The 19,290-nt window shown below is 31.5% G+C and overlaps 1 non-coding gene across 1 annotated transcript; it reads left to right on the forward strand.

Moving 5' to 3' along the window:
* The first annotated feature begins 4,758 nt into the window (after positions 1–4,758).
* Positions 4,759–4,865, forward strand: LOC120184426. Its single transcript, XR_005522015.1, has one exon. It is a non-coding gene; the product is annotated as a small nucleolar RNA R71 (small nucleolar RNA).
* The last annotated feature ends 14,425 nt before the right edge of the window (positions 4,866–19,290 follow it).

A 19,290-nucleotide genomic window follows, 5' to 3' on the forward strand; every position in this document is an offset into this window, starting at 1 on the left:
GGAAGAGCTCTGTGGAAGCAAAAATCTAGCAAGACTTGGATCTTAGAAGGTGAACATAATACTAAATATTTCCATAATCATGCTCTCATCTGTTGCAAAACCAATCTTATTCAAGTTCTCCTTGTAAGAGATGAAAATTAGTGTTACGATGACCTTCGCACTAAAGCTACTAATTTTTTTACTAAGCTCTACCGAGGTGATGGAAGGCGTAAAAGTAATTTTCCGATCAAATGGCCATTTCCCCGTCTTATTGGTTTAGATATTCAATCCCTTGATGCATCTATTTATGATAAGAAAATCAGACATGCTTTATTTGAGGTGAATTCGCTTAAATCTCCATGCACTAATGGCATGTATGCTTGCAAAATCAATGGAAACCTTTAGGAGTTCTGTTTTGATTAGGGTTAAGGCTGTTTTTGATGGTCAACTAATGTTACGTAAGATGTTGTAGCAATTACGCAAGTATACATATCGTTCAAGTAATAAAGTAGTAACAATAAAGTTATAAGTGTCGAATCCCACAGGGAGCAAAACTTGTTTACAAAAGAGTCTAAGTATAGGAAAATGTATGGTTGAAATGGTAATCTAAAAAATAGCAAAGTTGAAAATTAGAATAATGAAAGCAGGAAAATTTTGCAACAGATAGTAAAATAATCAGACCGATGGACGAATAAAGGTTGTTGTCATTTGGTTGTTGATAGTATGATTATGATGTGGCAATACAGTTATGCAACTTGCAATGATTAAAAATTTAATATTTTTTCAACAAGTAAACACTTAATTAACTAGAATCAATTCTCACCTACTCCATTAATCAATTCTCACCTACTCCAAACTAAATTAAAGTATATCCCTTTCTCAAGTAACGAAACCAAAATAAAGCTTGAATCTCGATCGATGACCGCTACTACAAGGCTGCTCCACTGATGCTGGTGCACTCCCCCGGCGAATGGTTTAGGCAGCCATGGTAGATCAAATATGAAAGTGAAGAAAGGTTGAAGAAGAACTCTACCAACTGTGAAAGAAGACCCTATTTATAAGCCCAACAAGTCAAAACATCATCTAAAAGGAAAAAAATGATTTTTCCTATATTTTCTAGCCATTTTACAACTGTATTGGACAACTGTCTGAATCTAAAAAAATTCCATAATTATAAGTTGAGTCACCAGTTGCTGCAGCATCCGCTCAACATCCTTTGTAGGTTCAAGCAATGGTACAATATCAGTATACTAGTTTATAGCATAAAACATTAAAATCAACCCAAATTCCATCTCACTCCCATAATGTAACTTATGAAAAAAAATATATAAACATGATCCTATAATGATCCTAATATGACCCTAATGATACTAAAGTTCAAGCTCAACCTAGGTAAAAAGATATTAAATGATAACTCTTTCGGAGAGTTATCACACCCCCAAACCTTTGTGTTTATTTGTCCTCAAGTAATAATATACATGACTACTAAAACTAAAAGCAATACCACAGAAAAAACATATCATGAAACTAATCAACAATTTTCTTCAATTTTAATTTTTTAGCCCTCGGAGAACTGTTGCAGCAGTGCATACATCATATATAATCTTAAATCAAATAATGCAATTTCAACTTACCAAATTCAGAATTCATAGTGTAGTAGTGTGCAAGTTAAGTGTATCCAATCAATACTTGGCCAAGTTAGAAAAAAATGATCCTACTTATTTAAAGATTTTCAATGCTACAACAATATGTCTAGATCCATGTTGGATCATTCCAACTTATTCCCTAAGACTATGTTAGAGCTATTACCAGCTTTTACAACTTATTCCTAAATTGTTTTTCTTTTTTTCGTTCGTTCTTTATTTTATTTTTCTTTTTTTTTTTGACAAAATCAACTGCAATATCTAATATAGATATGAGATTTAAAGTTAAAAAATTTCTAACATCTCTAAGTATTGAGAACATACACTTATAGTATTAAGAAGTTTCCATGAACTCTAATTCTACTAAGTCTCTACAACATCACCCTAGTATTTCACAGTATAAGATTTTTCATCATTGGGCATCATCAAAATTTCCTAAAGGAAAATAAAATTCATTGATTTCCTAATATTAATCATGTAACATCATAAATGCATTTCCTATATGTTGAAACAAAATGCTAAAATCCTGCAATTAATATTAAACAACATTCATTCTAAAAATAAACATGACATAATAAATAAACTAAACACACAAGACATAAACTAGACAACAAACCCCCAAACCTAAGGGATGCATTGTCCTCAATGCATATAAATAAAGGGGGGAAATTAAATGCAGAGTGTAATGGGGACAACAATACTCTCCTTGTGAGTTGGGTATATTGTGTAGCAATGACAGTCTGGAATTCAAGAATATGATAGGTAACAATGATGATTTGGAACTCCAACTAATACTTTGAAGCAAAAACAACAATAATAGTACGAATTAAGGATGATATGGTGATCAATGTGTGAACATTACCTGAAAAGAAAACTCGATGTAAAAGCATTAAGTATAACTAATAAATGAAAAATCTAATCTAATGTCATAAATGACTTATTGAAAGCATGCAAAAAATTATTTCATAAAGTGAGATTGAAGTTTTGTTGTAACTTCTCCTGGATCCCAATAGATTAATATCTCTTTTTTCTTATCGAAGGTTGTTGTGGCATAATCGTGATGCTCTAAGTCCTTTGCACTTGTGGGATCAAAACATTGTTCAAAGTAAAACTCTTGCTTGTTAGAATCAGTCATAAAGCACACTTCTTCATTGAAAGTATAAAGATGTTACAGCTTAATGGGGTGAATTTTTAGATGAGAGGCTTCATCGACAAAGCCTTGTGAAACCTTCCTTTTCGCCTTAGTTGTTGTGTCATCAGCAATTGTAGTTTTGCTCAGGCGGTCATGCTGCGACTTTGTAGCCAACATTAGCAGTGCAGAACTACTGTTGATTCCAGGATCAATGTAGAAGCATTGGCTCCCCTTTGGCTCTTTTGAGTCTTCTTTTGTCGCAACAATATTAAAGAGTTCTTCAACGTTCCCACATTCATCTAATTGCTCTTGTGTTATTGCTTCAACAATGTAAACAATACGGCATTCATCTTCTTAATCACATGGCAATGGGTTGAACACAATGAATGTAATTTATTGGTCATTAAAACCCAATGTGAGTTCTCTTTTTCAACATCAATTAATTTTCGCCCAGTAGCAAGGAATGGTCTCCCAGGTATTATGAGCATCTTTTTGTCAGCTTCACAGACTAAGACAATGAAATCCACTAGATAGATAAATTTGTCCACTTGTATTAGCACATTGTCAATCTTATCTTCGGAATGGACAGTGGGTTGATCAGTAATTTGAAGTGTAACCATTGTGGGTTGTGCTTTACCAATCCCAAGTTTCCTGAAAATGGACAATGGTATTATGTTAATGCTGGAGCCAAAGCCACATAAAACTCTACCTATATATTGATTGCCAATAGTACAAAGAATAGTAAAACTCCCTGGATCCTTTAACTTTCAGGACAATTTGTTCGTGACAATGGCGCTACACCATTCAGTGAGTGCAACGGTCTCAAAATAACCAATTCTAGTTTTCTTGGAAAGAACATGCTTCATAAATGTAACATAGTTTGGCATTTCCTCTAATGCTTCCAACAATGGTATATTAACGTAAAATTGTCATAGCACATCAATGATTTTTCTAAATTATTTGTCCTCCTTGCTTTTCTAGAATTGTTGAGAAAATGAAGGTGGAGGCCTTGGATTGTGGTGGGGCATTGGCACTGGAGAGACATCTAGCAGTGTGAAAGGCATTGCTGCTGGCAATGGTCTAAAATTGCTACACTACCCTGCTTTCCTTGCTTTTGCCTTTGTCAAGCTTTGTAACTCTTCATTAATAATCTCTTAGGGGCCTCAGTATGTTTCCCAATGTGGAGACCACTTTGAGTTGTTATAGCCTTGCAATACTCATTGCATTGAGCTTTCCCATATGGCTTTGGTTTTTCAGTGTCTTTGCGCAGTATTCCTTGATGACTGCTATTCAAAGCATTTACCATTTGGCCAACTTGTCTTTCTAAAGCTCTTTGTGATGTTGATTGACTTGTTATGTACTCCTTCATTAAGGCTTCAAGAGATGTAAGATTGGTAGTTTGTGTTGAAGATTGTCCTTGATAATTATAGAGCTGTTGTGTTTGATACTGAGGCATCATTTGTTGTTGAGTGTATTATTGCAGTAGATTGTATTGTTGTTACTAATTATATTATTGCTTTTGTGAATTGGTAACGTTTTAACTTTGCAAAGATAGAATCGGATGGTTGTGAAAGTTAGCATTATAGGTGTTGCTATAGGAATTGTCATTCCCATTATAGTTCCTCGCAAAGAAGACAGATTCAGGATTTTTGGGGCATTCTTCGTAATAATGATTATCTCCACAATAAATACAATAAAGAGTAGTTGTAGCTTTAACCTCATAAATCCCTCAACTTTTGTAGCTTCTTGACCATATCTGTTAATGCAGAAATTTGAGAGGTAATAGAATTGAAGGTATCCAAATCCGCTATTGCAATATAGCGTCTGCCAAACATGTTCCTCGTGTTGGGGTATTGATAATCATTACTTGATATTCTTTTGAAAATATCATATGCCTCATTATATGTATTGTCTAGTAATGCTCCATTTGCTGAAGCATCAACCACCAATCGAGTATGCATGTTTAACCCATTATAGATTATTTCTATTTATGTCCAATATGGGAATCCATGCATTGGACACTTACACATCAAATCCTTAAAATGCTCACAAGCCTCATATAAACTTTCATCTTCTAGTTGCTTGAAATATGTCAAATCATTTCGCAGCTTCGCTTTCATATTTGGTGGATTGAATCGTAGCAGGAACTTTTGTGTAGCTCATTCCAAGATGCTATAGCACCAGGTGGCAGCGAATTCAACCATGCTCTAGCTTTATCTTTTAGAAAGTAAGGGAACAACTTCAGTTTTAGTGCTTCCCCAGGGACTCCCTCATGAACAAATGAATCATATACCTCCATAAATGCTCGCAAATGTCCTTGAGGATCTTTAACAAATAACCCACCATATTGTCCCATGGACTGCAACATTTGAAACATGATCAGCTTCAACTTAAAATTTGCAGCATTAATTATTGGTTGTACTATGCCACAATGTAAATCATCGAGTATTGGTACCACATGCTATTTAATAGGTCGATTTTAGTCATCTATATTGTAAAATTGTTATTGTCTAACTCTATTGCCAGCCTGCAATTTAGTATCATCACCGTGCTATAGCAGAAGCATAGCATTGCTATCTTATCTAGCCATAAATGATCGATTCCTGGTAGCTTCTCTGTGGCGTCTTTGAAAGGTCCGTTCCATCTCCATATCAAATGGTTGTAAGTCATCGTCACTTCATGACATAAACCATTAAAACTAGAAAAAAAATAACTACCTACAAAAAGAAATAAATAAGTAAACAATAAAAAAAACTCTAAGGTAAAATCGATTGCTCCTAATAACGGTGCCAAAAACTTAATGTTGCGTAAGATGTTGTATCAATTACTCAAGTATACGTATCGTTTAAGTAATAAAGTGGTAACAATAAAATTACGAGTGTCAAATCCCATAGGGAGAAAAACTTGTTTCAAAAGAGTCTAAGTGTAGGAAAATGTATGGTTGAAAAGGTAATCTAACAAATAGCAAAGTCAAAAAATCAGAATAATGAAAGCATGAGAATTTATAGCATACAATAAAACAATCAGACCGATAGACCTATTAATGTTGTTTTCATTTGTTTGTTGATAGTATGATTATGATGTGGCAATACAGTTACGCAACTTACATTGATTAACAATTTAATCTCCTTTTAGCAATTAAGCACTTAACTAACTAGAATCAATTCTCACCAACTCCATTAATCAAGTAGTTAACAAAGCAAGTCAATTGGCAACATACATCTCTATACGCATAAATTTACTCTCATCAATATTGTTTCAAGCAAAAATCATAAAATAAACGTTTCGTCTAACACCTTATGTTCAAATCCAAATAACATGGAAAAAATAAAACATCTAAACTAAATTAAAGTGTCTTCCTTTCTCAAGTAACAAAACCAAAATAAAGCTTTAACCCTGATCAATCACTGCTGCTACACGACTGCTCCACTGTTGTTGGTGCACTTTCCTGATGAATAATTTAGGCTACCATGGTGGATAAAATATGGAGTTGAAGAAAAGTTGAAGAAAAAGGCTCCCAAGTGTGAAAGGATGCCCAATTTATAAACCCAACAAGTCAAAGCATCCTCCAATAGGAAAAATATGATTTTCCCCTATATTTTACAACTATTTTACAACTGTATTAGACATCTGTCAGAATCCAAAAAATTCCATAAATGTCTACTGAGTCACCAATTGTTGTAACATCAGCTTTGCATCTCCTGTAGCTTCAAACAATGTTATAATATCAACATACCAGTTAACATCATAAAACATTAAAATCAACCAAATTCTATCAACTCATTCCCATGATGCAAATGATGAAAAATATAAAAATATGATCATAATATGATCCTAATGATACTAAAGTTCAAGCTCAACCTAGGTAAAAGGATCCTAAATAATAACTTTTTTGGAGAATTATCGCCAACCCATATAATCTGAGTTCATCAAATCTTTACTCGTCCACATCCTCAAAATTCACAGTCTTGAGTCCTTCGTTGATTTTCTACTCATTAGCCTTTGTATGATTCTATATAATCTTTTCATGAAGTTCACCATGAATTGATTTAAATATATTTTTCTTAGAATCATCACCCCCAATCAAGCTAGCTTTATAACTCATGAGGTTATTCACTCTATTAAGGAAAAGAAGGGGAAGAGTCAATGGATGATTGTGAATGTTGACCTCGGGAAGACCTATGATCATATTACTCTAGACTTCTTGTCAGAATCTTTCATGGACATTGGTTGTAAAGACTGTATCCATCGCATCATTATGAGCTCTATCTATAACACCCCAAAATTTATATAGTGACCAAAATGCAAGTTTTGAAAGTTTTGTTGTAAAGTATAAATTTGGAAAAGTTTACGGACCAAAATTATAATTTTTAAAAGTTATATATTTTGACTCGTAAATGAATAGTTTGGCCTAAAATATGAATTTTCATGGGAATCCGAATTTCGATACGGGATTTGTATTAAAAGTTATACAATAGTAGAGTCCGAAATAGAATCGGATAAATGGATCGAGTCAAAATTTCACGAAAATTTTAAGAATGATAGAAAAATATGTAAATATTATTTCCATATTTTAGAATGGTGAAAGTTTACACAAATTAGTGTAATTAAGGTCGATTTTGTTTGTTAAGTCGCAATTGTGAAAATTTGTGACTATTTTGTGGTTTTTGAAAATTTCAAGGTTAAAGTTGAAAAGTGACTTATATGAGCTCATGGATGATTTAAGCAAGATGATGTAAGCAAGATGAATTCATAAATTATGTCATGTTAATGGTAAAGATGAAATTATCATGTTTTGGTAATTTCGTATTAAATGAATTTTTCATTCATTTAATTAACTAAACCCAAGTTTATTAAGGAGATTAATGAATAAAATTCAAGTTAATTCAGCTCATCTCCCCCTCCAAGTTGTGACCTCCATAGTAGGTAAAGATGATATTTTTTTTAACCTTACATGATAAATTTTTGGACTAAATTGTGAAATAGAGAATTAATCTACATCAAATTCTCTATCATTTGTTATAAACAGTTCATGTTAAACATGCTTGAATGATTGATTTCATGATTAGGATTTATCAAGGGGAAGATGAAACAATATGAATTAAAGGTTGAGTTTTAAGTTATTGATGTTGTAGATTAATTCTAAAGCATGTATGATGATTAAAATTAAGTATAAAGTCATGTATAAGGTTCGACCATGACTTAGGGTTATGGAAAGTTTGTTATTTCATTAAATTATGTAAGGGGTTTAATTGTAGAAGCTTTCAGATATTGATTAAAAGTGGAATTCATGCTTGAACCAAGCAAAAATCAACAACCCCTAACTATATAGCATTCAATTTTAAGGAAATAATTGGGGGGGAATTATGAAAAAAATTCCTTTGGAATATAAATGATTTTTGGAAGATCCTACAAGATTTAGAAGATATTTGGACCAATCTTTTATTTTGTGAAATTTAGGGGACCTATTCGATAGTTATGAAAAAATATGGGTTGATTTGCAATTATTAAATAGTTATTGTACTATGCTGGAATTTAATGTTAGAGTGTTGAATTTGATGTTAGAATGTGAAATTGAACCATTTTGAAAAGTTGGTAAAGTTTGAGGACCAAATTGTAATTATGGAAAAAGTTAGTGACTTAAGTAGAAATGGTGTAATTTTAGGTATTCAATGTTGAATTTTAGTTATGGAATGATGGATTTAAAGTTATATTAATGATTTGGAACCAAAGTGCAAATTTGGAGAAATTTGTTAATGGAATTCGAATAGTCTCAAAAGTTGGGACATAATTGTGAGTTTTCAAATGTGATGATATTATTTTAGTATGATATTAAAATACTGGAAATTATTAATTGAGTGCAGAATTTTCAAGTTTAAGAATTTCTTTGGGATTAAATTGCAAGTTTAGTAAAGTTGATATTTGCATTCGAAAAGGCTAGAAAAATTGAGGATGATAATGCAAGTTTTTAAATGTTAAGGTATTAGATTTAGGATATTATTTTATATGCTGGAATTTTAGTATTTTATTTTAAATAAGTAGATGAAGGACCATTGTGAATTAAATGGAAAAATTGATGTGAATTCTAAAAAGAATTCATAGATGGTGATATAAATACAAAGATTTTGAAAATTGGAGGATTCATGATAGAAATGAAAATTTATGGAATCGAATAGCTATGTTGAAAAGCTTGAAGGTATGTGAAATTGTGATTTAGTTTTATATCAATTTAGTATTGATTACGTTTATAGAATTTATTTTATCATAACTAGATCATGTTAGTATAACACTAACATGTAGTTGAAATGGTGCTATATATGTCATGTCATACAAATTACGAAAAATATTGTGATCCCAATGACTCAAAAGTAAAAGGCAAAGCATTTGAGTAAAGAATATCGTATTAAAGGTTCAATAGTGAGGAAAAGGTGAGTGCAGTACTTACTTTCACATAATGAGGAAGACTTGCAATATGTCAACCTCACATTATTTTAAAGTATGATTTTATTTTAATTATAGAATTCTTCCATAATGTTATATAAAGGAATTATGATTATTTTTGGGTATGAATTTAACCCAATACATTTTTATGTGATATTTTATGAAAAGATGTGCAAATGATTTTTCTAAAGTGATTTTAAAGAATGATCTTAATTTTTAATGATGAAATATTTAATTAATGGTTTCAAAATGTTATTTGATTTATTTTAAGGTATGAACTGCCCAAGTTATAATGGAAAATGATTCTGATTTGTAAATGATTCTGATTTGAATTGCTTGATTAGTAAATGAATATAATATGATATGGAAACACATTGTATGTTGCATTGAGAGTCGTAGATACATTTGGCATGCCAAGAAGTTGAGTAAAGTTATGGTACATTCGTGTACATTATGAATGGCACTGTTGGTGCAAATGATAAGATAGAACTTGGAGTGCATCTTATGATGATGATGATTGGCACCGTAAAGTGCCTAGTGAGCACATTATGTTTGACTCGCGTACCTTGCATTATCTTACATATACATTGAGCTATAGAAGTAAAATATGAAAATGAATGTGAAAGTTAAGAAAAGTATCTGAAATGAAAGTGAGAATGAAAGTTTTGAATTATGTATGAATGAAAAAAATATATGAAATAGTTGTTATATCAAATGTTGATTTGCATGATTTTGATAAAATCATGAGAATATGAGTTTCAGATTTCTAAAGAGGAAATCTGCTTGAATAACCCGATTTGAAAGTTTTAATGATTTTCTTTTAATTACTTTTTTATGTTGTAAAGTATTTTATGACATTTTATGTTTTATCTCACCTTAGTTGTGTTACTGCCTAACTAAGTTTTACTTAGTGCATAATGATTTTCATGCGTAGGTTCAGATAAAGAAAAGAGCGTGAAATGAGGAGCACTAAGAGCATCTCTTCTTGGGAAATCATACCGACCTACAGTATCGGTAAGACATCTTTAACTTATTAGTGACATGTATATTATAAATATTCTGGTTGCTCTGATAAAACTGCTTTAAAAGTATTAGTTGATTTTAAAATTAAGCAGTATTTTGATAGTTTCATATATGTTGAGAAACATCATCGAACTGCCTAATGCTGCTAAAAATTCGGATTAAAATTTGATTATAAGATATTATTTTGGATTTTTACATGAAATATTAAATGGATTTTAATCAATAATTTGGAATTTTAAAATAAAAAAAATACGTGGTTTTAAGTATGGAACGTATAAAAAGTCAGTGTGACTTATTTAGCTCATATTTAAGTACATACACGGGTTAAGGGTATTACATTTATTGGTATCAGAGTTGTATGTTTAGTCGATTCTTGTCCTAAATCGAGTTTAATATTGTAAAAGTGTACATACCACTAGTATGTCGATATTACTGATCTGGTATGGTTAGGTGTTTTTTATTGTTGATATTTCTCCTTACTAACGTAGAGTTGAAATCTATGTGTTAGATTTCGGAAGTTAATAATAAGGGTAAGAAATTGTTAATGCTAAAAATGAAGATCGAAATTGTAATCGATCTAAACAGACAAGAGAGAACTTTAGTATTTTGCCCTAGAAGGGTTGGAGTTGTAAGAGATTATATTCCATTTTGTGAAAGAAATGCCCCGCCTTATAATGAGAAAGAAGCTGAGTTGTGGTAACAAATTAATCATTTAAAGAATAAGGTTAATGAAATATTGAAATATACTAAAATGTTTGGAAGGTATGCATGAGAATTTGAGATTGAAGAGGTTGTAGAGATTATTGAATTTACTGATGATTCTAGGGTTTATACAAGTATGTTTAAATTTTTGAAAGGTATATAAGTTAAGTATTAAGATATTTAAAGAAATGTCTGATTTGAGTTAATCTTGAGCGGTAGATTAAAGACTAAATCTTTAAGGCCAGAGAGCAAAGGTAAACGGTAAGTAAGTTGTCTATTAAAAGTTTAAAGAAAGATGATTTTATGTGGTTATATATAAATTATCATCAGTTAAGTGAGATGATAGTAGAAAATGAGTTTGTATTTATTTTGATTAATTTGGGTTCTAAGTATTTCTATGTTAGTACGAATTTAGTCAATGAAAAAGGTATTTCGTTAGAACCTATTAATAGTGATATGATAGCTAGAAATCCACTAAGTTATAGTGCCAGAGTAAAGCGGATAAGTAGAAATTATTTAATAAAGATTCAAGGGGTCGTGTTTCCCACAAATCTTATGGAATTTCCATTTGATAAGTTTGAGATCCTTTTGGTCATGGTTTGGTTATCTCCGCATTATGGTTGGATATATTGTTGCATGAAGCGACTATTTTTGAAAGATACGGAAGGTTCTAAAATAATAATAATCGAAGAAAAAGTAAAATTATTGCCTAATGTGATATTAGTTGTAATTGCAAAGAAACTAATGTCAAAAGGTTGTTCAACTTTTCTGGCAAATGTGATTAACACTCAAACTTCTGAGGTCATATTGGAGTATATTCTTATGGTTAAAAAATTTTAGGATGTGTTTCCTAATGAATTACTCGGATTACCTTCTGATCATGAGGAGGAATTTAAGATTGATATTTTTTGGGTACTATATTTTTATCGATGGCTCCATATAGAATGGCTTCGACTCGACTCAGGAAAAAGTAAAGGCACATTTACAAGAGCTGCTTGATAGGAGTTTTATTAGACCGAGTGTATATCTGTAGAGTGTAACCACACTCTTTGTTAAAAAGAAAGATAGATCGATGTGAATATGCATAAATTATAGTCAGTTGAATAAAGTGACGGTAAAGAATAAATACCCTTTTTTGAGGATCGATGACCTATTTGATTAGCTTAAAGGTGTTTTAGTAATTTTGAAGATTGATCTTTGATCTGGATATCGTTAATTAACGATTAAAAGGGGAAGATGTTTCGAAGATGACTTTTAGAACTTGATATGGTTATTATGAATCCGTAGTAATGATATTTGAATTGATTAATGCCCCTGCAACATTTATGTATTGATGAATCGGGTGTTCCAGTTGTACTTGGATCAATTTGTGGTCATGTTTGTTGATGATATTTTTGTTTATTCTAAAACTAAAGAGGAACACGATGCACATCTCCGCATTGTACTTCAGATATTATGGGATAAAAAATTTTATGCCAAGTTATCAAAGTATGAATCTAGTTGATGAAACTTGTTTTCTTGGTCATATGATTTCGACATAAGGAATTAGGTTTGATACCAAGAAAATACAAGAGATTTTGGAGTGGAAAACTCCGAAAAATGTCTTTGAAGTTTGAAGTTTATTGGGATTAGCTGGATATTATCTGAGATTTGTGAAGAATTTCTCGATGAATATTTCCATACTTATTAAACTGCTCCGAAAAGATATGCCCTTTATTTGGATTGAAAAGTGCCAAGAAAGCTTTAATATGCTTAAAAAGATTCTAACTGAGGTACTAGTTCTAGTGCAACCAGAATCAAGTAAAGACTATGTAATTTTACAGTGATGCATCTCATATTGGCTTGGGATGTGTATTTATGCAAGGAGGCAAAGTTGTAGCATATGTTTTGAGACAGTTGAAGGCGCATGAGAAAAAAATTATTCGACTCGTGAATTAAAGTTAGCAACTGTGGTATTTGTTTTGAAAGTTTGTCACCATTATTGTAACACCATTAACTCATATTTGATCCTGATATGAGTCCGAGGTGTCACATTCACTTTTCAAATCGTTTACTTTTCTAAGATAACTGAAAATTTAAATTCACATTAAAATAAAACAAAATAGTTTATATTAAATACAATCATATGGTTTTAAAAAACCGACCAGAGCATATCTGACTCAAATCTTTAATTACATGCCAACTACATTCATTATAAAAAAATACATACGATTCAATTTTTTCTGATATGATCTTTGGAAATGAGATGTTGTCCAGACTCGCTTAACTTTGCTCTTCCTACCACATGGAACCTACGTGTGATACACTCACATGCTAAGTCATTGACTTATTGAGGAATATAAAGCTTATAATAGACACCTTAACTTCATAACAAAATCAGATCATTTCATATAATAATATATATTACCAAAAACCGTAGAACATTTCATATAACAAAATGCATACATGCACATATACCATCATTATCAACATCAACCTCATTATCATTATCCTTATTATTATTAATCCATTTAAACATATAATCTTGTACTTAACCTTTGTAAAACATCATATAATATAGAAATCATAACACATTTTACAAAGTAATACACATAACATCACATACAGTTTATTTATGTTATCTCTTTTAATATCCCATGGTACACTTCTGAGAACTAATGATTTGTGAGTGCATTGAGGTTGTGCACAAATGTTGTCACCACAGCTCGTATAAATTGCAACGAAGTGCCACATAGAATATCCCGAAGGACCACATAGATGTCCCGAAGGACCGCGCAGAAAAGTCTCAAAGGACCACGTAGAATTGTCCCGAATGACCGTGTAGGACCCTCGACTCTTGGCATGCCAATTATACCCTTAGCTCTCATAACACATACTTATGGGCTTTACTGTTTACACATTTCACATTTTCAATTATTCACATAGATTATATCACATGTTCACATAGTCACATAGATCATCACATAGACGTGTACTCACATAGCTCATTGTCACATAGCTTATATTATTTCTCATGTAATCACATAGGTCAATGTTATTGAACTTACCTCACTTTTTCATTTACTCACATAGGTCATTTATATTTTTCATATAGGTTACCATGCAAACATGTATTCACATAGATCTAATTCACATAAGATAACATGTAACACATAGTTCATGAATAACAATGCATGTAACACATAAACATGTATTCATGTACACATAGAAACCATATAAACAATTTACTTGTATTCATAGAATTATGCAATCAAAACATTGGAAATAGACTCATCGCAAGTACCATTTCCATAAACACCATATACATATTAATATTCACTCACCTTAGCCTCACCTAGTCCAAGTTAAGCATTAAACACCTTTGATCGATCTTACAATTTTGAATCGTCTGAATATTGCTTTCGATCAATATCTACACCAATATACGATCTAAATAAATATCAGAATTCATAATAATATAAATCAATCACCAATAACTTGAGCTAAACGAAACACTTAATTCACTATTTCACCTTGAATAGTATAGGTACTCAAGGTACAATACCAATACTTCTACTCTATAGTATTGATACTATACTTCAGTATCGATACCCAATTTCGATTCTGGAATTTCAACTTCAAAATGGTACTGATACTTGCTCTCTGGTATCGATACCACTTGGTATCGATACTACTCATTCGATAGCGATACTAAAAAAGGATTTCGTACAATTTACCGTATGGTATCGATACTGTTCTTTCAATATCAATACCAAACCTAATATCACCTATTTTTACTTTGAAGTATCGGTATTGTTCATCCAGTACCGATACCCCTTGCCCATAACATACTTATTTTACCTGAAAATTTTCCAAAACTTACTTAACTTCCACTCTTTTAACTCCTTTCAAATTATTAAGCCCAAATATACTTATTAAAACTAACTTATATCACTTAACCACACTTAACCATCCAAAATCCTCATAGAACCCTTGGAAACAAAAATCACACCAAATAATCAACATACCCCAAATATATATCTAACACTTTAGATTTTTTATCCCAGCTTATAATAAGTCAGATTTCACTTCAAAATTCATTTACTAACTCTTTCTCAACAATTCACTCAAAAACCCTTTTTACAAATTCCCCCATAACTTATCCATCTTTTAGTTTTAAACAACATTAAGCTTTCCTTAATCTTATGTATCACCCAGAGACCAAAAACCCAAACTTAAAATTTAAGATATAACCAACTAGAAGAATTCTTACCTTTAACCAAGTACTCATGGTGGAAGAAGAAGAAGAGACTAGACTTCCAGATTTTTCTTTCATTCTCCTTTACTACATGTGGATATATATAACACCACTATAAATTTATAATTTATTTTCTTACCAAATTACCATTATGCCCTTTCCACTTCCAAAATTTTCTATTAAATCCAACACCAAGATACTCTAATTAAGTCCCTGAACATTTCAATTTTCCAAAATTGACCATAAAATTTTAAAATCTTGCACTTTGGTCACTAACCCGATTTTTTGGGATGCTACAATTCCCCCCTAAGAAAATTCGTCCTCAAATTTTCACTGCACAAAGAGATGAGGATACTGTTTACACATCTTCTAATGTTCTCATGTTGCTTCCTCTACTTTAATCTTTCGTGTTTACCATTAATAAAGTTGCATTTTCACTCCTTCAATTCTACACCTACATTCAACCTTTATAAATCCATATAATGTCACTCATCATGTAGACAGTAACCACCAATCCTTACCCCTCAAGATCATGAATAAGATGATTTCTTTCATCATTCTCTAATTGCTTTGCAACATAAACCAAACATGTACTCTTGTACAATCCTTATTCGAATTACAATACACCTATTCTTTTTATCGTCTTAAACTTTTCTACTATATCTTTAGCTTCCTTCAAATATACAAATCCTTATCTCCTTGACCACATCACATCTACATAGCCAAGATACACAACCATACACCAATCCACTCCATACTTGATTAGCTTAACCTGACATTTTCTTCAAATCTTTTAACTCTATTACGCTTACCCTCATATAACCTTGTTAGTCAGCACCAACTCTTTTAATCTAGGGCGCAAGCCTACATCAAACCAATCATATACATCATTTTCAGCCAGAATTAACTCAACGGTAATTTACTCAACTTATCAAACCCACACTCTTACTCATACACAGTGCAATTCCCTTGGTTCAAACTCAAAAATTCTAGCTTCATTTGTCTCATAAATTGGTCATCGATGTACTTATTCTTGAACTCTTCTAAAAAACAATAACCACATCACTTGATCTTTTAACATTCTCATGATGACATTTATCCACTACTCTAGCTTGCTCATGTAGCAAAGAAACTTCTCCACTTCAGATCAATAGAAACCCTCTAATGCTACTCTAACACATTTCCAACCTCCTAAATAAAACCCTTGATCTTATACAGACACTCCCTGAGGTGTCCGCTCTTCATCCTGTCTAGCCAAGGCAGGTAAATTGCTACCACCTTCAGGTCTATCATCTCTCACTTCACTTTGAAAGCTCTCATGGTTAGACATCTAATATAACATAACAATCATATTCTATTAATAAGACAGCACACTCCTTACACTGTCATATCAAAAAAATTTCTTTTTATTGGATGTACACATTTTAAAACTCATTTCACTTCGGTTTAAGCCTAGAATCGACTAAACCTTAGCTCTGATACCATTAAATGTAACACCCTCAACCCGTATTTGGTACAGATACAAGTTCGAGGTGTCATATTGACTTTTCAAATCATTTACTTTTACAAGATAACTAAAAATTTAAATTCACATTAAAATAAAATTGAATAGTTTATATTAAATACAATCATATGATTTTACAAAACCGATCAGAGAATAGCCGAATCAAATCTTTAATTACATGCCAACTACATTCATTATAACAAAATACATACTATTCAATTCTTTTATGATCTGATCTTCGAAAAGGATATGTTATCCAAACTCGCTTAGCTTTGCTCTTCCTACCACACGAAACTGACTTGTGAAACACGCACACGTTAAGTCATTGACTTAGTGAGACATATAAAGCTTATAATAGAAACCTTAACTTCATAAAAATATCAGATCATTTCATATAATAATATGTATTACCAAACACCATAGAACATCTCATATAACAAAATGCATACATGCACATATACTATCATTATCAACATCAACCTCATTATCATTATCCTTATTATTATTAATCCATTTAAACATATAATCTTGTACTTAACCTTTGTAAAACATCATATAATATAGAAATCATAAAACATTTCACAAAGTAATACACATAACATCACATACAGTTTATTTATGTTATCTATTTTAATAACCCATGATACACTTTTGGGAACTAACAATATGTGAGTGCATTGAGGTTGTGCACAAATGTTGTCACCACAACTCGTATAAATTGCATCGAAGTGCCATATAGAATGTCCCGAATGACCATATAGATGTCTCGAAGGGCCGCGTAGAAATGTCCCGAAGGACCACATAGAATGTCCTGAATGAGCGCGTAGAACCCTCGACTCTTGGCATGCCAATTATACCCTTAGCTCTCATAACACAATCTTATGGGCTTTACTGTTTACACATTTCATATTTTCAATTATTCACATAGATTATATCACATGTTCACATAGTCACATAGACATGTACTCACATAGCTCATAATCACATAGCTTATATAATTTCTCATGTAATCACATAGGTCAATGTTATTGAACTTACCTCACTTTTTCATTTACTCACATAGGTCATTTATATCCGTTCATATAGGTTACCATACATACATGTATTCACATAGATATAATTCACATAAGATAACATGTAGCACATAGTTCATGAATAACAATGCATATAACACATAAACATGTATTCATGTACATTTAGAAATCATATAAACAATTTAATTGTATTCATAGAATTATCAATCAAAACATTGGAAATAGACTCATCGCAAGTCTCATTTCCATAAACACTATATACATATCAATATGCGCTCACCTTAGCCTCACATAGTCCAAGCTAAGCACTTAGCACCTTAGATCGATCTTACAACTTTGAATTGTCTGAATCTTGCTTTCGATTAATATCTACACCAATATACGATCTAAATAAATATCAGAATTCATAATAATATAAATCAATCACCAATAACTTGAGCTAAACGAATCACTTAATTCACTTTTTCACTTTGAATAGTATCGGTACTCAAGGTACAGTATCGATATCAAGGTACAATATCGATACTTCTACTCTATGGTATCGATACTATACTTCAGTATCGATACCCAATTTTGATTCTGAAATTTCATCTTCAAAATGGTACCGATACTTGCTCTCTGGTATCGATACTACTCATTCGATATTGATACTGAATAAAGGATTTCTTACAATTTACCTTATGGTATCGATATTGTTCTTTCAGTTTCGATGCCCAAACCCAATATCACCTATTTTTACTCTGAAGTATCGGTATTGTTCATCCAATACCGATACCCCTTGCCCAGAACTTACTTATTTTACCCAAAACTTTTCTAAAACTTACTTAACTTCTACTCTTTTAACTCATTTCAAATCATTAAACCGAAATATACTTATTAAAACTAACTTATATCACTTAACCATACTTAAACATCCAAAATCCTCATAGAACCATTGGAAACAAAAATCACACCAAATAATCAACATAGCCCAAATATGTTTCTAACACTTTAGATTTCTTATCTCATCTTATGACATGTCAAATTTCACTTAAAAATTCATTTACTAACTCTTTCTCAACAATTCACTCAAAACCCCTTTTTACAAATTCCCCCATAATTTATCCATCTTTTAGTTTTACACAAAATTAAACTTTCCTTAATCTTATGTATCACCCAGAGACCAAAACCCAAACTTAAAATTTAAGAAATAACCAACTAGAAGAATTCTTACCTTTAACCAAGCACTCACGGTGGAAGAAGAAGAAGAAGAAGAAGAGAATAGACTTCCAAATTTTTCTTTCCTTCTCCCTTACTACACGTGGATATATATAACACCACTATAAGTTTTTAATTTATTTCCTTACCAAATGACCATTATGCCCTTTCCACTTTCAAACTTTGTTATTAAATCCAACACCAAGATACTCCAATTAAGTCCCTGAACATTTTAATTTTCTGAAATTGACCACAAATTGTAAAATCTTACACTTTGGTCGCTAACCCGATTTTTTAGGATGTTACAATTATGTATTTGGTGAATGATGTTATATATATATATATATATATATATATATATATATCATAAAAGTCAGAAGTAATTGCTAACTCAGAAA

The sequence above is a fragment of the Hibiscus syriacus genome, unplaced genomic scaffold, assembly GCF_006381635.1.
Source record: "Hibiscus syriacus cultivar Baekdansim isolate YM2019G1 unplaced genomic scaffold, ASM638163v2 tig00112888_pilon, whole genome shotgun sequence".
Taxonomy (NCBI): domain Eukaryota; kingdom Viridiplantae; phylum Streptophyta; class Magnoliopsida; order Malvales; family Malvaceae; genus Hibiscus; species Hibiscus syriacus.